This window comes from Lissotriton helveticus, chromosome 3_2 (assembly GCF_964261635.1).
Source record: "Lissotriton helveticus chromosome 3_2, aLisHel1.1, whole genome shotgun sequence".
NCBI classification, from domain to species: Eukaryota; Metazoa; Chordata; class Amphibia; order Caudata; family Salamandridae; genus Lissotriton; species Lissotriton helveticus.
In genome coordinates, this window is record NC_136062.1 from 161,121,925 (window position 1) to 161,145,177 (window position 23,253).

The window sequence follows — 23,253 nt, forward strand, 5'->3', positions numbered from 1 at the left end:
GTGAGAGATAGAACGCACTTGGTCAGCCAACTCTTTGCAGCACTCCAATACCAAATCATCAGATATATTTCACAGCTTGTGTCCTGGCACACATGCTTGCCTCATTGCCCTTCCCATGAGTATCTCATGGGGACTCAAGCCTGTTTTCTTGTCGGGTATGCTTCTGAGTCCCATCAGGACAAGAGGTAAAGCATCAGGCCATTCGAATCTGGTAGATTCACACATCTTACCCAATCTTGACTTGATTGTGCCATTCAGTTGTTCTACTACTCCAGAAGCCTCTGGGCAGTATGCACAGTGCAGCGTTTGCTCCATTTTGAATGCTTCACAAATTAATCTAATTATTTCATTATTGAAATGAGATACTCAGTCTAATTCAATCGTTACTGGAAAACCGAACCTTGGAATGAACTCTCTTAAAAGTAGTTTGGCTACAGTTAGGCTGTCATTCCTCCTGGTCGGGTATGCTTCTACCCATTTGGAAAATAGGGAAACAATGATAAGATCATATTTTAATCCTCGACAAGCAGGTAACTGAACAAAATTGAGTTGGAGTCTTATGAATGGACCATCTGCCTTTCCATTTCTCCCAGGGCAAACCACAGTTTTCCTACCAGGGTTCATTTGTTGACAAATTAAGAATTTCTGACAAAAACTCCAAGCTACATTCCTGAACCTTGGGCTAAACCAATCCTGTCTAAAGAGTCTTATCATTGCATCTCTGCCTATGTGTGTGTCCCTGTGATACATCCTGGCCATGGGTGCAAACATACAGTCAGGTAGCACTGGTCTCCCATCTAGATAAATTATCACACCATCTTCATCTCTTCTCTGACAACCTATTTTCTCCCATTCGTCCTTTTCTTTGGGTTCTGCTTCGTTTTGTAGCTCTCTCACTTCCTCCTTAGAATTTACACACCTTGGCAGCATAAGTTGGCAGCTGATTCCACATGCAACGATTTTCTTGTTTACTGACATTTTGTACTTGGCACAATGTTGGGCCACCTGGTCAGCATAACGATTACCGGCCGTCACTTTGTCATTCCCAGATTGATGAGCAGCACACTTGACCACGGCCACTTCTTTTGACAATTGAACTGCTTCAAGTAATTCCTTTACAAAATGTCAATTTTTAAAAGGAGTTCCTACAGAAGTCATGAATTCCCTTTGCATCCACAGCTGACCAAAGTCATGCACAACCCCATAACCATGATGACTATTAGTGTAAATGGTTACTTTCCAATTTTTCCCAATTTTGCATGCTTTAATTAAAGCAATCAATCTGGCTGCTTGTGCAGAATTGACTCCTGGTAAATAGGATGCCCCGGCTATACCAGACAATGTACATACAGCATAAGCAGCACTCAATCCTCCTTCCTCATGGTGCATGCATGAGCCATCTACAAATAGCTCATGTTCAGGATCTGTTAGAAGTTCTTCTTGTATGTCTGGACGTGGTTTAGTACTGTATTCAGTGAGGTCGATACAATCATGTTCGACTTCATTTTTCACGTTTTCAGAATGGGAGTTTGGCAACAGGGTTGCAGGATTTGAAACAGTACATCTGACTATTGTCACGTTTTCCGCACCTAGAATAACTCTTTCATATTTTGTCAGCCGACTGGGAGTAAGGTACTGAGTGTGTGTTCTGGTTAACCGAATCCCGACTGCAGCTGGGACATACACAGTTACAGTGTGTCCCATGACAATGGATTCTCTTTGTCCAAGACTCATGCAAGTTGCAGCTACAGATTTTAGGCACCCTGGCCGTGCTGATGCCACATGGTCCAATGTGGCAGAAAAATATGCCACAGGAAGTCTCATTAAGCCATGGATCTGTGTTAGGACTGAGAGAGCACAATTGTCTCTTGAGTCACAGAATGGTGCAAATTCCTTTGAATAATCCATCATGCCTAACGCTGGGGCTTCGCATAAACAGTTGCGTAATTTTAGGAAAGCAGTCATGCTTTCATCATCCCATTCCACTGGATCTTTTGCCCGTTTCTTTGTCAGTTGTATCAATGGCTTAGCTAGCACTGCTAATCCCACAATCCACTGCCTGCAGTAACATACAACTCCGAGAAACATCCTCATTTCTTTCTGTGTCTGAGGTAGCTTTATGTTTCTAATTACTTTGATTCTCTCTGAAGGCACTCTTCCGACCCTCTCTCTATCTGGTGTCCAGATACTTTACTGATGTGGTGCAAAATTGCAACTTTTCAGGTAACACCTTATGTCCTCCTTCAGCCAAATGATTTAGTAATGCAATTGTATCAACAGTGCATTCACTTTGCGTTTTAGACGCAATTAGCAAGTCATCTATATACTGCACCAGACCGGACTGTCTGGGCAGCACCAAGGATTCAAGAAATTTTTTCAAGATCTGATTAAATATCGATGGACTTTTCGTATACCCCTGAGGAACACGATTCCAAACGTAAACGTGCTCGTCAAATTTAAACAAAAATAAAAATGTGTTGTCTGGATGCAAATGAATGGAGAGGAAGGCCTGGCATAAATCAATTACAGTAAACCATCCTGCACTCCATGGTATCTGATACAGAATCACTTCTGGATTTGGTACTACTGGGCAACATAGTACAACAATTTTATTTATTGTTCGCAGGTCTTGAACTACCCTGTATTTTCCGCTTGGTTTCTTTATGCCAATTATAGGTGAATTACATGGACTACTCATTATTTCTTTTAGAATACCTGGCTCAATCAATTACTAAATTTCGGCAGCGACACCTGCTTTTATTTCAGGACTCATTTTGTACTGACGAGTATTTGGGAATACTGCACCTTCCTTCACTATCACTTTTATTGGATCGACATTTGCCATTAATCCTACTTCTTTTCCTGAAAAATCCCATACATCAGGGTTTACAGTGTCTTGAAGCTCTTCTGGTAAATTCTCTAAGGTCATCTTTTTAATTATAGACTCCTGTTTAGCTAACATGATTTTATACACTCCATCTTCATCCGGAGTTTGAATCTCAACACCATTTGGTGTGAAAAAGATTGTGCAATTCATCTTGCATAATAAATCCCTTCCTAGCAAGTTTACAGGGCTAGATTTGCACATAACAAATTTGTGCATCTCTTTAAAATTACCAATAAACACCTCCATTGGTTCTGTGATAGGGGTCCTAATCGGTTTATTAGAAATGCCCACTACTTGGATTGCTTCTCCCGAGAGGTTAGGTTTGGGATTAGGATTGCTGTTCTCACTGTAGAACGGGTAGCACCAGTTTCCAACAAGAAGGTGATGTCATTTCCCTCAACCTTGCCATCTTTTTAAGGACCTGACTGATCTACCGGTAAGGATGTGCCAAGTACGCATTCCTCTTCTCCCCCCTTCAGGCACCATCAGTATGCATCTTCAAAGAAGGTGTCCTGCAAAAGAAACTGTGTTGTTACATTATTTTTCTTAACACTTCCCTCCCGAAATCCGATGGCCACACTGTATTTGGCTTGACTCACAAAATCTGGCATAGGGGCCGGTAGTAACTGATTTTGTACTACCTATTTCGGTTGTCTCATTGACACTTCATTCTGCGGCTGCGGATTTAAATTCTGATTTTGGACATTATTATTCTGTATTATTTTACACTCCTTTTTACAATGCCCTAATTTTCCGCACCTGTGACAGGGAAACCTTTTCTTTGCCTCTTCTTTGCCCATTGGGCTTCTAGGCATGCCCCCACTACCTTCACCTTGCCTTGACCTTCCATTTTTCTTGAATATTTGTTTGCTGACTTAACTAGAGTTCCTGTTATTCTGCCAATTTTACTTGAGCCAACATTACTTTTTCTTTTAATTTCTTTCGCCTGTTATCAATTTCATCTCCACAGGATTTTACATACTTGAAAATTTTATCGATAGGCTTTGCCTACCAACACAACTTGTGCTCTTTAATCATTTGAGATATTTCTGGCTTTAGTCCGGACACAAAACGATATATAAAATGTGTCATGTCCTTATTTTCAATATTTTCCAACCCACTACACTGCTTGAACACCTGTAAAAGATGCTCATAATAGGCATGTAGTGATTCATCCTTGTTTTGGGTTGTTCTGTCTATTTTTGTCCAATCTTTCACTTTTGGGGGTACCTTTCCTTTTAGGTATACTTTTTCATTACAGCATCTTACAGAGCTCCTGTTTGTGGATATCTAGGGTATTCATCATTTGGCCAATCTACTGTTTTTGCATTCTGTCCATAAATCTGCAGGGACAACTATATCAAACAAACCATCAAAATCTTTTAGCATTACTTTTGAAACTATCACAAACCTTTTGACTTGCCTGTACCATTCTACGGGTTTTTCTCTGAGTTTTGGGAAGTCATTTGTAAATGACAAAATATCCTGCCAGGACCAATAACATGTACATAACCTGCTCCTGGCACTTCTCTCATTGGACACAACCTTTCAACCTTTTCTGTTTCTTTCATTAGATACTCATATGCAGTTCGATATGCCTGTGCTTCCTCCTTTTTCCTTGTCCATCTAGCTTTCCATCTGTCTAAGTCTCCCCATTTTTGTAACAATGACAATAATTCTTTTATCTGCAGTTTTCGTCCTGAAACATTCATGTTTTCCAAATCTTTGTCAGAAATTTTCAGCTCTGTAAGATTTTGGTAATACCTTTGATTTACCTATGTAAATTCTTATTTCTGAGGCCAAATTCATTAATTTCTCATGGAATATTTTTGTATTTCGGATAATGCTTCTGCATATGAACATTAACTCTTCTTCATTAAAAGAATTCAGGGCCATATTATCAGGCAAGGGTGATACATTATCGACGCTTTTATCGGCAGTGAACCACTGCCACAGAGGCGATTATGGACTTGATAATATGCCCTTGTGAATTCCCATAGAAGCCCAGGTTCTGGTGTTAACCTGGGCTTCTATGGGAATTCATAAGGGCATATTATCAAGCCCATTATCGCAGCTTTTGCGGCAGTTTACTGCCGATAAAAGCAGCGATAATATATCGCCCTTGCTTGATAATATGGCCCCATATCTTTCCAATCCTACATTTCCAGCTACCATTTCCTCAAATTCTACCCTTAATTTAAAAATATCTGATACCTTTGACTGTGATTTTGGCTTTTCTATACCTTGTGTCCATCTTTCTATTTCTTCAGGGGTTACCACCGTAGCACTTCTTGTTCCTATGGAGGTTTCAATCTGTCTGTACTTCATTTGAGCATCCTGATCAAGTCACCTGCTGGTTCTCTTATAGGTAATTACATCAAGGAAATGTTTGACTCGCATTCACTTGCCTGGTCATCAATTATTATATTTTCTTTCCTGAGCTGTACTATCCGCGTAGTCAGAACGGGAGTTTTGGGACCAAGTTATTTTTCTCCATATAAGGGAACAACTGGACCAATAGTTACTGGTATCTTTAGGGCTTCAGGACTTGTAGTCAGTTGGGTTATTTTCTGAATCAATTCATTACGCTGTTTGTTTATTGCTTCTCTTTCCCTTTTTTGTAGTACCTTTTCCAATGTGGTCTCATGTATAATTTGCGGAACCAAGGGGGGTTTTAGAAATGGTGCACTAGGTGTGACTCTATTTCACTCTTCCTGATAAGACGATGGATTTTTCATTAATAGATCCTCAACATAATCATCTTCTGAATCACCACTACTAGTCATTAAATGTTTTGTTTTCTCTGTACTCTTACTTTTGGTCAGTTCTTCTGTGGTAATTACAGGATATAATCCTTCCACTAACATAGACTGTCTTCATTGTTTCATCTGCTTATCGCTTGTCTCCTTGGGAAATATAGGGAAAAATGTTCTAAAATTTCTATCACACCGAGGTCTGTCTCATTTAAAAGCCTTAGTCTCCCACTCTTCTAAGGCTTCATACTGCGTTAATCTTGGTCCAGGGTTTAATTCATTCATGCGCGTTCGTAACTTGTGCAAAATTCTACCATTAATTGTACCATATTCTGGAAATGCCAATATACCATCATATTGGAAGTACTCCATCCAATTTTCTAGCCCTACACAAGTATGGTAGCCTCTTTCTATTATCATTTATGATGCAGGCTTTTTTGGTGATGGAATAATAATTCCTGATCTCGTCTTAATGGGTTCACCCTTTTTAAAATAATTCCTAATTTTCTGCAAAAAAGACATTTTTCTCTTTTCTCCGTACATGATATATGGTCTTCCTCTAATGCTCTGTTATCAGGCAAAACCAGCGTACTTTCTATCTGGGTGATTCCCTATAAATGCTAGATATAGATGCCACATATAATTACTGCTGTCTATTAACACTGAACAGTTTCAATTATTGCAATTTAATTAATTGTTTTCTTTGCAAAAATGCTTCTCCAATACCTGCACGTCTTTTATTTTCAGTGACCAATCAACGATTGACTTACAAAACTAGTTAACCAATGCTTGTACTGCTTTTCTATGACGTGAGTCTCATTCTCTGCACTCACCCCTCCTTTACAATTTTCTCACGACTACACACCCGCTGTTTCAACCAATACCAGCCCGCCTCAAATGGCGTCAGTGCAGCACCCGCAACTGACCCCTCCTTTACAAGGTAATATGACAACTCAATTTCCTTTCAATTTAAAATGTACATTTCATTAATTAACAACATAAAAACATTTGCTACTGTGCCTGATTAGCTATATTCAGAGAGAGAAGACAATTTCTTTCACGGCAAGTACAACTTTTCTGTTTACCCTTCACATACTACTCAAGCAAAAACAACTGCTACTCCTTCAGACTTATCCTTTTTGAGGTGATATAAAACCAAAGTTTCACCAGAAAACTCCTTTGCTATCAATCACTCTTACTTTTTACAAGAAATTATTCCGAACTAGTGCTTCAAGTTTTACCTAACTATCTGCACTTACTTCATCAGGCCAGTAACCTCACTACAGTGTGGTTTCCATTTACCACCTGCTATTCAATATCCCTGGGGAAATTCCAGACAACAGATAACAATACAAACGGGTTTTGGTTAATACATAAATCAATATAAATCAATATGCAACTACCTATCTTAACTAATCCCTACCCATCAATCTGCTACCAAAGTAATACTGATGGCCCGGGATTACCAGTCCAGTTAATCATACTCACGTGGGCCCATAAACATTTGACCCGGTAATCCAACTTGACTTCCAGCCTATCAGAATTGTATTTCACCTTAGGATTTACACCGGCACCATGACTTACCAAATCCTTGTCACTTATGCTTTAAGTCCTAAAACTAAGGATCAGGGAGTTACAGGTAGCGATTTGACATTTACCTTCATTTAAATAACCACAGACTTGGGAGAAGTTTTAAACACTTTATCTATGCAATATGTTATGAGTCAAGGGCCACAATAGTGTGATCAGAAACTTTGCAAGTAAGAAAATAACTATTAAAACATAAATCTTGCAGGATTTTGAGAAAATGCCTTTAAACATTGGTGCCTGGGAAGGGTGAGAAAGGGAAACAGTACAAGGACATACCACATGGAATATTTTTACCTAGAATGGTGCGAAGACCAACCCTGGCCATGGGCTGGGACAAGAGAAGGGCTCCCGACTCATCAGGTGCCAACGGCACAGGACAGGTGTAGAACAGGACAGGTAACCTCCACTAAGTCCAATGCCAGCTTCACACCCCTCTGTACGGCTATTCTCAGACCCCGACTATTCCTCAGTAAACTCCTGATTCTTCTGACAGAGTGCTCGACTAGCACTCTGCTCTCGACAGGTCTGTGACAAGTCGTACAAACTAACTGACTAAGCCTACCTTAGTTATACCATTTCAGAGTGTGTACCACCTCTTACTTACTAGCAACAGATAAGATGAGTAAATGTTGGGCATACAATGGAGCACTGGCAGGGGTCCTGCAGGCAAGCAGGGTCACTAAGAGACACTGTCCAATTTATGTGGAGGGTGCGGGCCGCTTGGTATATATAATAATCTTGGCATTTAGGCAGTTACACAGGAGTTTTTCATTTTTACAGTTTAGCACTCTGTTCCACCTTACTTCATGTTGACTACAACTAACCCTAACGTGGGACGCATGCCCATGTTACCGCCTGCCTCCCCTCGCTGTTACCCTCTTCTGGGATGTGGGAGGGATGTGGGAGGATGGGATACAAACTGTGTTGCTGTGGAGGGATGGAAGGGGGCTTACTGGTTAACTGTATTGTGGTCTTGTGGAGTGGATTTGTAGAAACTAATAAAGAGCAATTATAAAAACAACAACTTAAAAGTGTGTGCTCAACAGCCTCACTTCTCTTCCGAAGGACGCATAGATCTTATTTTAAATGTTATCAATGTTCTTCTTGTGTTTTTATGAAAATGTACTTAGGATTCAAGTACTGGCTCTGGTTTTATTCAAGTGTGGTGTGGGTGACAAACAGTTCCCTGCAGTGATGTTTGTTGTCAATAACAATTTAAATATTGACCGATTGAAGTCTGGATTCCTTCTGCAGCAGGGGAGTGGAATCCCTCTTGGCTGTTATGACCGCTATAGGAGAATGGGACCAGGCAGGTTGCATCAGTGAATTTGATCGCAAAACTTGACTCCTTGAACTTCTGACGTCTCTTTGATGGGCGCGATCACTGGCTAGTCATCAAGAATCATGAATGGGTTTCATTTTTTCTGTAAAACAAAAAAAATGTAGAGTGTAAAGTATACTTCTGAAAACAAGCTCAAATGTGCCTCACCTATTTTTCTCGATTTCTGAAAATACGGTCTCACATTTTGCTGTGGTACAGGCAATAGGAGATGTTGAGATCTTACAGATAGTAGAATATCGGAAAGATTGCTTTGTGCCTCGTAAATGTTATTTTACATGACAGCTATTCATGGTGACATAGAACGCAAAGGAGAATAAGACACACTGCCCACACATTCACTAGATGCAATGCAAAAACAGGGAATTTTGCACCGGATTGATACATTTTAAATTAATTAACAAGTGAACAGGTTTTGGATGATCAAAAGTCCTTTAAAGTGAAGTTGCTAATGTGCAGGAAGAGGAGAGGGGTGAATGAGATTCACAAAAACCCGTTGCTTGAGAGGAAAAGTTCCTCAGCAGTGAATCTTGAATACTTTCCAGACCTCAGATCACTTCCCAATCCCCAGGATAAATTGGGATCTTGATTCACACATAATTGTACCGCCCAATCACTTCTATTTTATCAACGAGAATTTGTCCGATGGCTTCATTTTTGATCCAGAGAACATTATAATTAGAGAGAGCTGTAACCCAAGCATGACCCTGTAATAGCCTGCTTAATTTATTCAGTTTCCCTCATTCAAAGCTCATTTAGTCTGCTAATTCAGTCAGCGTTTTCCTGAAGTCTGTGTTTTGTATGCATGGTGTGTGTTCAGAGCTTGTGCTTGGTCCGTTCAGCAAAGCATGGTTTGTGAAAGAACTCGTTGCCCTTGCCTTTGGTTGTTTCTGGAATGAGCATTTGGTGAAGTTCTCAGTCCTCTGTCTCCTGAACCATGGTCAACCTCCTGTGGAAATCTTTAATGGAATTCCCCCTCTTCTGCCAAATATTCTTTATAAAGAAGCATGCTAGTGTCATTCCTGAACTGTTTGAGAATAGTAAAGGCACATACAAGTTTATTTCCATACTTTAATAGGAGAGACAGGCTTAATGAATGGATAGATGAACGGACCCCGAGTGCTTAATTTGAGCCGGTGGCAGCCCCTGGCACTCATTTTTGGGGACCAGAACTCTGCTGTAGACATTTATGAGAGGAAGAGAGGGAGATAGAAGCAAAGCAGAAAGAAGGGGAAGCGAAAGACAGGAAAGGCCATTCATCACAAATGTACAAAACGGGAACCTGCAAGGAAGGGCGCTAGAGGGGCAAGGAGTGTCTGGTAGAGGATAAGAGAGGCATGAAGTGGATTTTGTACTGCACACCCTTGGTATTCGCCGCCGAAGCAAAACTCCAGGCACTGGACCCCAATGAAATACAATGTATTAACATGATGTTGAGGCTCATTGGGCTGCACACAGGCCCCCGGTTAACTAACATTCATGCAGTGCTGCATGAAAAGTATCAGTGCCATTGCGCAGATGGGGGTTTGCGTTTTCCGTGCTGCATTATGTCCTCTTTGCATCGAATAAAGTTGTAGCGAGCCATCCAGGTTCTCTCTTACAATGTTGCCGTTTGCATTCACGCCTCGGGCCGGCTCATCCAGAGGTGATAAAAGACTGGCGACCGCTCGGGGTCTTCCCTCGGCACCATACTGGCGGAGTGGTGTAATCTTAATGAGCGCTGCGTTAGGCCTTGATCTACCACAGTCACCAGCGCTACAAAAGTGATGTTGGCACACTGCCCAAGTCAACCTTCGTGGCAAAGTAGCCGTGTGTGCTGCTTTGCGCTACGCATGAGTTCCCTCCCAAACATATAGTAAAACTGGGCCAGGGTATTCTGCAATCTTGATCATCAACCTTTTCGTAATCTTACAGCCCTGAGAATGAGTGGAGTTTTTGTGCAGGGCACACTGAACAGAGAATTAGCAATATGCACTTCCAACTTTGGCAGAAAGGGATCTCGTGCGTAGAGTGATAAAGGCTTTTGCCCAGAATCACATATTTGGTTAACCTGTCAGGCATAGAACTCAGGTTTTCTGTTTTTACTCACTGCATCTTGTGTGATTGTCATGTTATATGGTAGATGAGTTTGGACAAAGTGAATGAGTGTAGAAATAAAACTGACTGACTAGGGGAGATAGAGGTCAACATCTAGATGTGAGCTCTGACTAAATATCCATCCTCCATCCTGTAAAAAGAAGGACCTGCGTGGGTAAATGGCTGAAAAGTTTCCAATCAAGCACTATGGTTGTTACGCCCACTTGCCTAACTTTTAGGTATCGTCCACCACTCTGCATGAGCTGTGCTGCGAGAGGTATTGTTTATTATTCAGTGGGCTCACAACTTGCCCACAACATACCATTGGTTGATTGTCACTCTCATTTAAATTGCTGAACTCCCATAGGCTTTCCTTCCTTTCTTGTGTTAGCACCTTCTTGGAGCATGGACAAAGTACAACAGTAAAGTTTTTCTTGTCTTTTTATAATGCACTGTTTTTGGTAATCTCTCATTGTCATGTTTTCTATTACACATCTATATTACTATTATAAGAGAGAACACAAACCTTTGAGCCAGGTAAACTCGGGAACCACAGCGCCAATCCACACACCCGATACATCGTAGAAATTGTCAGGGTGTACAGATGGACATAGGCTATAAATTTTTTTTTAAAACGTAAATTTAAAAATATAACTTTAAAAAAAAGTAGTGCCCTGAAAGTAGCGCCGGCCACAACGCTGAGCTGGCCGCGACATGCGTGATGACGAGGAGGAGCAGCGGACATGGAGCGGCAGTGAAGTGAGGAGCGTGGGGAGAAGCGGCGGCTCAGGTGCGTCATGACGAGGAGGAGCGGCGGACATGGAGCGGCGGTGAAGTGAGGAGCGGCGGCTCAGGTGCGTCATGACGAGGAGGAGCGGCGGACATGGAGCGGCGGTGAAGTGAGGAGTGCGGGGAGGAGCGGCGGCTCAGGTAAGGTAAAGGGACACATTGGAGTCGGGGCGGGAAGCGGGTGCGCACAGAGGGACGGGCGGGAGCCCTTACTGCACGCAAGCCTCAAATGCTGCCCTCAGCGGCGGCTCAGGTAAGGTAAAGGGACACATTGGAGTCGGGGCGGGAGGGGGTCGGGGCGGGAGCGGGTGCACACAGAGGGACGGGCGGGAGCCCTTAGTGCACGCAAGCCTGAAATGCTGCCCCCAGCCCCCTTCTGCCCCAGGCAACGCTGGGGCGGGCTGCTAGTATATATATATTACTGGGGCACATTTGTTTTGTTTAACATATCATGAACTCAGGCCAAGGCATTTGAGCTCTTTACACGAGCACAGTACCAGGTACATTACACAAGGTGAGGTTCATTTTTTGATTTGTCCAGAATCACAGCTTGTTGAGCCGACGTTAGGACTCGAACATGGCTACCCAGTTCCACAGTCAGCAGCTCTGATCATAACCCCACATCCTCCCTGACTGTGGGTTTCTCTCACCCACCACCCACTCTCCATCACCCTCATTTCCTGTTGCTTCCTCCCTCTCCCGTCCTCCACGTTGAGTACCGCCCTCAATCCCTACAGACCACTCTCATGCTTTTTGGCCCCTTGTTGGTTTAAAAGACAACACAGGGGACAAAGACAGCAGGCTTTATGGGAGCCATGTATGGTCTCGTGCAATCTGAACCTAGACTCCCAAAAATAATTAAACCTTGTACTATCCCTTCGGTCCCCCTCGGGTGCTATTGTCTGAGGCTCCCGTAATCACTCAGAGAATGCCATTGCCAAACAAAAATGGAGGCAAATGGAGCTGGAGAAGACCAACCAAATTGCTGCCAGATTAATAAAACATGAGGGGCCAGGGATTGCCCACCTATGCCATGAAAGACATGGAGAAAAAGTAACTGTATGGACGAGAATGGAACCTAGAAATTCCGACCACATGGCAGTAAGGAAGGATCGAAAGCCGTTTGGCTTAAAACCATGACCTATGAGTTGCTCAATGAGCCGAGGTGCTTTGTATCCTGGCGCTTGAAATAACATTTATAACACAATAGCACTAGGACTACTAGTCCCAGAATGCAAAGCTTAAATCAATCCTGGATACGCTCCCCACACACGAGCCTGGGAAACATGCACACTGCATATTTTTCATCCATTTCATGGAATACCCTGGTGCAATTAATTTAACACAACTAAGGTTGTTACGTAAGGTTGTAACGCTCTGCTTATTCCCCTAGTAAAGAAACCGGGAGGGGACCCGTTGGATTCAACCAACTACATGCCTATTTCTCTCCTGCCCTATCTGTCTAAACTTTTAAAGGCGTATGTCTCTAGTTGCCTGTCAAACTTTATTGAGAGTACTGAGTATCTGGAACCGAACCAGGCAGGCTTCCGTCCATGCCACTCTGCTGAAGCTGTGATACTAGCAGTACAAGACACTCTAAGGTCAAATGCAGATAAGGATATCCATCAGGCCCTTGTGCTCCTCGATGCGTTCGACACGGTTGACTATGACATTCTGATCAACCGTGTCGAGCAGGCGGGCCTCAGGGGCCCTGCTCTGAGCTGGATAACCTCCTTCATTGAAGGCCGCACACAATCAGTGTGATTAGGGACTTTCACAGCTTCTAGATCTCTCTCCACCTGTGGGGTCCCTCAGGGATCCTCACTTTCCCCGTTATTGTTTAATCTATACCGCCGCCCATTATTACACTCCCTAAAGAATTATAAAGTCACCATTTTTAATTATGCAGACGACCTTCAGCTTGTCTTTCCCTTAAATACTCCAGACTCTGTGGCCGAGTTCCAAAAGACTATGACACATATACAGAGATGGATGAATGTCAACCATCTTAAGCTGAACCCGGGTAAGACGGAACTGATCTTGCCCGGGAAAAGCGAACTAAGCTGGGGTCCACACTTTTGGCCACTTGATCCCCCTGCTAAATCTATGTCAGTCAAGAGCCTGGGGGTCACGCTCAGCGCAGATCTTTCTCTCAAAGCACAGGTGGGAGCTGTTGTATCTGCCAGCTTCTTCCAGCTTAGAAAGATTAAAAAAATAGCACATTTGTTGTCACATTCTGCACTGATTCATGTGACTATCGCACTTGTTCTCTCCCGCTTAGACTTTTCAAACAGCCTCTATTTAGGACTCCCAGCAGGTCTTTTGAGAAGACTATAACTGGTCCAGAACCAGGCGGCCAGACTTATCTGGAAACAACCAAAATGGCAATCTATCAGACCTGGCCTGGAAAAGCTACACTGGCTTCCGGTAGCTCAAAGAGTGGCCTTAAAACCGGATGCATCACCTTCAAAGCTCTACAGAACAAAGGCCCCAATTTTATCAGGGAGCTAGTGTCAAAATATGTCCCTTCACGGAACCTCCGTTCCGCTCACAAGGCACTAGTAATTGTACCTCGGTTTAAATGGAAACGACAGGGCGGCAGCTGCTTTCACCACCTAGCGGCCTCCCTCTGGAACTCCCTACCGCTGTCGATCAGACAGAGCCAGGATCTCCTGATATTCAGACAGACCTTAAAGACCTGGCTTTTCAAACAGGCCTACCATTAGAGTATTATGTTGTGTTTATACTACCCTCTTTGATAGCGCCATGAAGCCCACGGGCGTACGAGCGCTTTAAAAATATATATTAACATAACATAACATAACGTTGCAAGTGCCAGCAAGTAGTTTAGTTCTTTTTCTTTGCATTCTTCTCGTAATCCTGGATTTTTAATATGAAATTTCAAACTATGTTGTCAAAAAAAGGTAAGGTCACCCAGCACTAGGTGATTTTGTTCAGTTTCTTAGCGATCGGTGTGTAATCAGCTTACCCCGCCTTTCCTATGTAAACATTGCCTCATTGAGTTCTACAAATAACCTTATTAGAGTCCACCGCCTAGCCACTGTGAAAAGCCTGTTTCGCGTTTCTTTAGTTACAGGCTTGTTTGTGCTACATCACATGTACATAGATGACAGCCACCAACACAACCTGTTGCTAAATGCCACAAACATTCATAACACTGTTTATTCACCAAGGTGTTTCTGAAGACAGTATTATGGAAATAAAGGTTTAATACTATTCATCTGACCGCTGCATCCCACAATCGTAAGCATACATCCATATCCAAAACAACTGGGAGAGACAATATTCTTGTTGTTTATTATCAAATAAAAAGGATTTCGAGCATATGTTTCCACTAGCAGGGTTTCTAGGCCTAGAGAGCTTCCACTAGTTACTCCTCCCTCTGTGGGGTTGATTAGCAGAATTGCAGTTGCAGAGCTTGGGTTTGTTTTGTGTTTCTTTGCGCTCATATCAGAGATGCAGGTTCCAGGAGAGACCCAACTCTCACTTCTCCATTATCCCATTGATGGGGGTTAGACAACACGGCGACCCACTCCGCATTTTATGGACAAGGTGGCTCCTCAGCTAATGCAAAGGAGCGCGGCCCCACTGCTTTTCAGCAGTGCACAAAAGGACAAATAAAATGATAATAACACAATGTTATTATCATTTTGGTTTCCCGTGCTGAAGCACAGGAGTGGTTTGCGTATTTTAGTGCGCATGACGGTTTGGCCAACTGTCTTGGGCCAGCCAAACAGTCATACACACTTAGCATCTTCTGCACCTAGCTGTATTGCACAGCCAGGGTGGAGAGCCTGCACAGGATCCCACCAGTGTTGCCAGATTTTAATACCCGTCCCAAGTCAAATGCTGTCCAAGTTTAAGCCCAAATTCAGCCCAGCACAGACCAGCTTCAGCCCAAAAACCAGCCTAAAGTTGCCACTTGCAATTTATGCAAAATCAGCCTTCAGGAAATATTTTACGCATAATCCTACTTTCTATTCAATATGCTTATAGTGGGAGGAGGTTCAATAGGCACTATGCACTTATGGAATCATGTTCCAATTCAATTAGCAACTACTGATTATGAAGATTAAATTAGGGCCTGTTGCTTTATTCACCACAAATCCAAACCTGAACATGCATTGATGAACAAACTTTACAAGAGCAGACTGTAACCCATTTTTAGTGAAGTCCAAATGCTGAAAAATTGAAACTCTGTGTCATGTTGCTCCTCAACCAGGACATTTAATGCATTTCATGGATCTCACAGGATTAACACCACGTAACGATGTACATATAAAGTAACCACCATGGCTTTAAAGCAATCTCAGCACAACTTGTTTGGAAAGCTGTGTTTAGAGGCCCACTCCCTCCAGTTAAAATGTACAATTGCCATATAGGAGAGTCACTTACTCTGATTACTGCCTGCCCTCCACTTCAAAGTCTTTCACATTGACCATCTACTGTGACACTGAAAGTTAAACAGAACCTACGTCATTGCCTTCGTGCTTCAGCAAAGGCTTGACTGAAAGGCCCTAGTCTTGGCAAGAAGCAGATGGGCTTGTGTGGGGTCCAAATTAAATCAACTGGAGGGCACAGGAAAAATACTTCTTTCACAAATCCTTAGGAAATTCTCTTGCCCAACATCTCAACACTAATGCTCCCTCAAGTCAGATGACACTGTCATCACTCCACTTTTCCCATTCAGATGCATTCACCCTCATCATTCGCACGGTCGGTCTCTCATATCACAATAGATTAGTGAAATCTCATTAGGCTGTACAACTCCTTTAAAACTATCAGCCACTCATGGCTTTAAGCAGAGAAGCTCCTAAAACTGATTTTGCAATGGATCACTAATGGACTCTATATTCCATGCTTTTTTCTTGAAATGTACATTTCAAGAAAAAAGCATGGATCAATTTCTCAATATAGGCCAAAAAATAAAACCCTAAAAAAACCTATGCCACGCAGTTCATGTTTACAGTACAAAGCACTGCGTCAATGATGTAGATGTTTACAGTTTATCTTCATTACATTTTTCATTACCTAAGAGTATTTTCAGTTTTGCGATTAATGAGCAATATTGTTTCTAGACAACACATTTTTTTCTATTCAAATAAGAAGGTGGCATGTACCTTTCTTCTGACTAATAGAATTTAGTCTCCACACATTTGTTTTTAAATAAGATTGAAGTACAATATATAAATTAGTCCCAAACGACTATTGTTGGAATATAATACAATTACCCTGGTTCTCATGGGCATATAGTGTTCTCTTTGTTCTGTTTAAATTCAAACGGAATGGGGGTGGCTCTGGGGAGTACAGGGTTGCAATCTGCTTATATGCATGTTTTACATGAGATCTCCATAATTTAAAATACATGGAAGAATACTACTGGCTAAGCTCAGAGACAACCCTGCCCGCTACTGTACAAGGAGAAAGATAGGGCAAACAGAATGGGGCCAGCTTTATGGAGTACTGTGTGTGCATTCTATGTATGGTGCCTGTTCTACATGAGATCTCTCAAAGCAAGGGTACCATTTAGTGTGCATGAAAGAATCCTACTGGCTAAGCTCTGAGGCACTCCTGCCTGCTTCTGCTGCACTTAGAGAAAGAAGGTTCAAACAGAATGGGAGCAGCACTTGAGAGTGAACTGCGTATATAGGGCATAGGGTGCATGCCTCTACATAAGAGTGTCATGGTGGAGGTACTATCTAGTATGCATGGGATAAAGCAAATGGCAAGGCTGAGAGATATCCGTAACTATTACTGCCCTGAGACAAAGAAGATGGAAACAGAAAGGCACCTTGTTGGGGAGGTGTGTATGAATGTGTGTTTGTGTGTGGCATACGGTGCCCGCCTCCACATGAGTTCACAGCAGAGGTATCATCTAGTATGTATGGCGTCTCATATATTGTTGCACTTTATACATCCTCTAACTCTCTAATAAAAGAGAGAGGGACCCCAACACCAAAGGGATAGGGTACCAAACTGACTTTCTGTCATAAAAAAATTCCCTTTGGGCAACTTAGTTCTAAGACAATAATTTTATATAATACATAAACATATATTGGACCACACAAGAATCTATCAATTGAAGCAATGCATAAGGACAATAATATTATTATTATTATTATTATTATTATTTATTTTTGTAGAGCGCGTAGTCACCCGAAGGTATCCCAGCGCTAAAAAATCTTATCTCCTGAAAACAGTGGACCAAGGGAGGGGGAGAGGGAAGGAGGGACAGAGGAGAAGACAGGGAGGGCAGAAGAAAGGGACAAGATAGGGGCCAGGGGTGATTCACTGTGGGAAGAGGTGGGTTTTGAGCTGTTTCCTAAACCGGAGGTTTATACATTTACATTAGAAACTATAAAATGAAAACATGTATAAAATATAATTAAAATTGGGAACACAGACAATATAATGAAGGAACAAATCATACACAAATATTCATCAATACTTCCTATTACTAAAAAAGGGAAGGTACACAGTAAAGGTTAACGTTCTGCAACAGTCCGAGTAATCCTTAGTTAATATATAGTGTACTTCTCCCTTATTTCAACGCGTTTCGACGGACAATAAGAGTTAAGCCGCCTTCATCAGGAAAATATTAACTGTCTTCCCAAAGACTTCCTAAACAGTCCATAGGCTCGGGGTGGATAACCTCCTTCCTAGATATTAGAGTTCTCTATATCTTATATAGGCTCTAATCCTAGGCAAACTTTAGTACGTCTGTTTCCAGCACCAGATGGATAAATATAATGGAAAATCTTAGTCCCATATACGTGCTTGGGAATAGATCATATATTGCTTGCACGATGTCTGTGTATATTTTTGGTTATGTAGACATCAAGCTTAGAGACCGTTCAAATTATCATAAATGTTCACGCGGTAAAGTTGACACATCGATAATCAAAGAGCATGTGAAACGTATGTGAAGCGTATAAAGATGCGTCTCCTCAATATGGGGCTATTTTTGCTTTTATGTCGATAGGCCTCCGCTTGAGGAGCTATGTCCAGCCTCTCAGCCCTATTCCTTTGAATATATACAGCCTCTTAAATAAGAGTGCGCCAGCGTCCCGCGTGTGGTCCCGATAAATTTGTAGAGAAAAGCGCTTTTCTCTACAACTTTACCGCGTGAACCTTTATGATAATTTGAACGGTCTCTAAGCTTGATGTCTACATAACCAAAAATATACACAGACATCGTGCAAGCAATATATGATCTATTCCCAAGCACGTACATGGGACTAAGATTTTCCATCATATTTATCCATCTGGTGCTGGAAACAAAATGAAATACACGCAATGTATCAATAAACAACGCATAATATAACATTGTTGAACATGGGGTTCACCATCTGTAGTGTAGTTCCTATATTCCCAATAGGCTCTGCGCATTGGAATAATATATCCTATAGATTAGACGTAGGACTGAGGTCTACTAGGTCTCTATCGAATATACTAGACTTAATTGTGAGTGCCCTCAGAGGTCACTAGAAACTTTCTTGAATTCACAAGAAGGGATTAGTTTCTGACAACCACATAAACAGGACAACTTTGTTTCCCCAAGATAAAACTGATCATCTGAGTCGTGGAAACAATAGATACATATTTCACTCAGTCAATAATGCATGCTTCGTTTCACCAGAGTTGCAGAGAAATAGATAGACGGGCGTTTTCAATAAAAGGATTTATTGAACAGTCTTCTTTCTCAAGCATAAGAAATGAACTGCCACAATCGTAAAACTGGTTGTAAAATATAACGCATGCAGTATAAAAAGTTGAACAAAATAATACTGTAAGAGAATTGTGTGGTTCCTAAACCATGGAAAAATACATACATAAATAACAGAGGCTAAATGTACTCAACTGGTGCTTCTAAAATACGCCTATCCCGGTGTACCTAACCTAAGCTTAGTTCGAGGGAAGAAGTAAGTGAGGTGTAGCATAAATGTAGTATTCTTTTGCCAAGAATCTGTCCAAGATTTCTCTTAGGGTCTAATCAACTCCGTACCTTAGTTTGGAACAAAGAAGGTCAGGCTCAGGACTCGATTTCCCAGCAACCCGCAAGGGTATCTTGGAAACACTGGAGCTAGATTTCTCAGCAGGAGAAAAGACAGCGTGTCTCTCAGTGCGTCTGCTGGAGGGTCGGCTTCCTTCGGCACTTGCTGTAGCAGGATGCGTCGGGCAAGTAGATAGTCGAACTGCTCCAAACCACCGTGTGTTTTCTAAGGCAAGTGTGGGCATATTTATATATTATACCTTGAAGTTGCCGAGTTTGACGTAAAGGTGGACATAATAACATCATCAAAGAGTCTCAGTTCTTTGAAAACTCCATGAGTTCTTGGACAAATCAGTTCTCGAGCAAGGGAAAGTCCCTAGCTGCTGAAGCCGAGTTTTCCAAGAATTTCGGAACTAGTGGAAGTAGCCCTGCCGTATTTGGACTGCATGAGCTATGCCTAAATATGGTTATGATTTCTATGCCTATATAAGGATATGGTGATTTATACCTATATAGGGCATGTATCGGGAAAATTACAATAGGGTCCTAAAATGATACATAACACATCTATTAAATTCCCACACAATCCTTATGCCACACTGGTTTTTGTTTGAATGACCTGTCATAAGATGTTCACATGGTGTTATCTTTTCTTATTGTTATCCATTAACAGCTCTCTTATGCATGACTGCTGTGATGTAATGTAGAACTTTCTTATGTCATTTGGAATCCACTGTTGTAATGTGATTGTATAACTGGGGGAGAAGCTGTTGAAGTCTGCTGAGCTGGATGTTTTTCTTTACTGCACCAGTGGGTAATGTAATTGGCACTTAAATAAATAACTCTATTTTTAAATACTTTATGACTCCCTCGCTTCTTTACAATGGCAACGAGTTGTTAGGGTTGACCCACTGTTCCAATCTTATTTTTTTTAATGCTGATTCCTCTTATTTGGTAAAATAGCATTTTCTACAAATTGATTTGCTTATTTAAAGCTGACAACAACTATTGGACTACGAGGGACCTAGCTCTTGAACGGCTTCTTTCGTCATTCATCGCATGCAATTTAAAGGTACTGTTTATTTATGCCTATAAAGTTTGGGAAAAACAATATCATTTTGGCAGGTGCGCTTGTGGATATTTGCATACGCCGAAAATCTTTGCATGTGATCATTTGTTTTGTTTCACTGCCTGCGTGCGTCTTTGTGGTGAAGATTCCCTGTGACTTATGCTTTGTTGCTGGAAGATTGCGTGTGGTCTATCTCCTTTAAAAAACAGACGCAAAGCACGTTACGTGGCGGCCATCTTGGATTTTGACAGGAACAATTTAATTTTCCATTGTGATTTACAAGCTTTTGGCATTCTAGTTCTTCTTCATTTCTTCATCAAATTGGTATTTAGTGCAGTGGCGTGAACTCTTCAGGGCAACGTGAACTCCACGGAGCAACAGTGTGTGTGTTTCAGTGATTTGCACACTGTTTTGGAACGACTTTTTTTATTTACTGGAAAATCTCTTACGGTTTCTCTAATCTTTTGATGCATCATCGCATTGGTGCGCACTTGTCCTCTACTACAGAGCTCGTCTAGTTAAGTGTGTTTATGGCAAGTGACAACTTCATCATCTAATTTATGCAGGATTCATCTCTACAGTGATATGCACACTTACTGCAAGTACTTATCTAACGTGCATATTTAAGGCCCCGTTTTATACTTAGTGCTTGAGAGCTTATTGCTTATTCTTTAATAGTATTTGGCAACACTTATTGTTTGTTTATCATTATAAACTTCTTTTCCTTTCTTTCCTTGCTAAAGGTATTGTATTGTGTCATGCAACTTCTCAGTATTGAAATCAACCTGCAATTTTCTTACAGGTTCCTGGTAAGCCAGAGTTGAGATGGAAAAAATGGTTTAGCACATTTGAAAATTATTTTGTGGGCATTGCTGGGAAGAATATTTCTCCTGACAGGGAGAAAGCGATTCTACTTAGTTTTCTGTGCACTGCTACCATAGAAAGTTTTGAAAATCTCACGCCTGTAACTGCACCAAGAGGTCAATGTGCTGGCTGGAATGTCTTTAAAGAAGCAGTGGCAAGATTGGAGAAACAGTTTGAAGATGAGCCTAATGTTATGATGGAAAGACATTTATTTCATAAAAGATAACAACATGCTGATGAATCTATTGAGAAGTATGCTGCAGCCCTTAGAGTGTTGGCTGCCAATTGTGAGTTTGGAGCAAATGTTGATTTTTGCATAAGAGACCAGTTTGTCTTTAACTGTGAATCTAAAAAAGTCGTAATCCTACGTTGGCTGATTTATTGGACCTTGCGAAAGGTATTGAAATATCTATTCAGTCTGTGAAAGCCATCACAACTGATGATAATAAGTCTTTTTCTCCTGTAGTTGCTATACAAGCTGTTAAAAGTTTAATCAGAACAGGAGTAGGAAGAGGTACTAAACCTACCTGTTATAGGTGTGGATCTAAATTACATTTGCCAAATTGTCCAGATTGTCCTTCTTTAAAGAGGAAATGTGTAAAATGTGGCAAGTATGGTCACTTTTAAAGTGTTTGCAGGACACCGAAAGCAATTTCTAATTCTACAGGTCAATACCATATCTAATGTAGTGCATGATATAGAGAATGTACTTCTTACTGTGTATGATGCTGCATTTGATCACACTATCAGTAATTTTGCAGTTCCTTTTAAAGTGTCTTTGGCTATTGTACATATTGGGATGGTGGCTCTAGAAGTCATGGCTGATTCGGGTTCACCCATTACCATTTTGTCTGATTTTTTTAACAGTTTTTTTTAAAGAGAATAGGGTTTGTGTCAAACTTAAAAACACTTATATTAACCCCATGGCATTTGGGAATTTTGAAATTCAGATGTTGGGGTATTTTTAAGAGAGTTTGGAGTTTAAAGGGCGCATTATTGTTACTAAGATATATGTAACCATCGATGGTAAGAACATAGTGGGGTCGTATGACCTGGGGAAGTTGGGCGTTATTTTGTGTCTAGGTACGGATTGCCCCATTCAGTTAAGGGACATTGAAGTTAAAAATGTGATTGTTGAGAAGCCAGGTGTAAATGATATTCTAGCTAAACACAAAACTGTCTTTCGTGATGAAGTTGATCGGGTTAAAGGTTTCACTCACAAAATTAAACCAAAAAGAGGAGCTGTACCTATTCAGCACAAAGTGTGCATGGTTACTTTAGGTCTACGTCAGAAGTTAAAATCTCATTTGGATGGTTTGTGTGCTGATGGCATCAATAAACCAACTGACAGTTCTGAGTGGGTTTCTGCCATTGTTATTGATTTAAAAAAATAAATCAAGATTTGAGGTTGTGTGTGGACCTTAGGTCTTTGAATAAAAACATTGTGGTGAATACTTACCCCTTACCTAAAATGCAAGAACTGTTAGCGGCAGTCAATGGGGCAAAGATCTTTTCTGTCATTGATCTCAAATCTGCCTCCCATCAGGTGCTTCTGGATGACACCTCTAAAGATCTCACTGCATTCATCCTTCCATTTGCTCTTTATAGATTTTTAAGAATGCCGTTAGGACTGGCATCAGCGGCCAGTGTTTTTCAAAAATTGATTGAGAAGATATTTCAGGGTTTGAGGGGAGTTCAGGCCTTTCAAGATGACATTTTAATATTTGCTGTAACATATGATCAACATAATATCATTTTGGATAAGGTGTGTGATGTGTTGGAAAGTAAAGGAATGACAGTAAGTAAAGACAAGTGTACGTTTCTGGTTAGTATAATTGACTACTTAGGTCATAGGATTACTGTAATGGTATT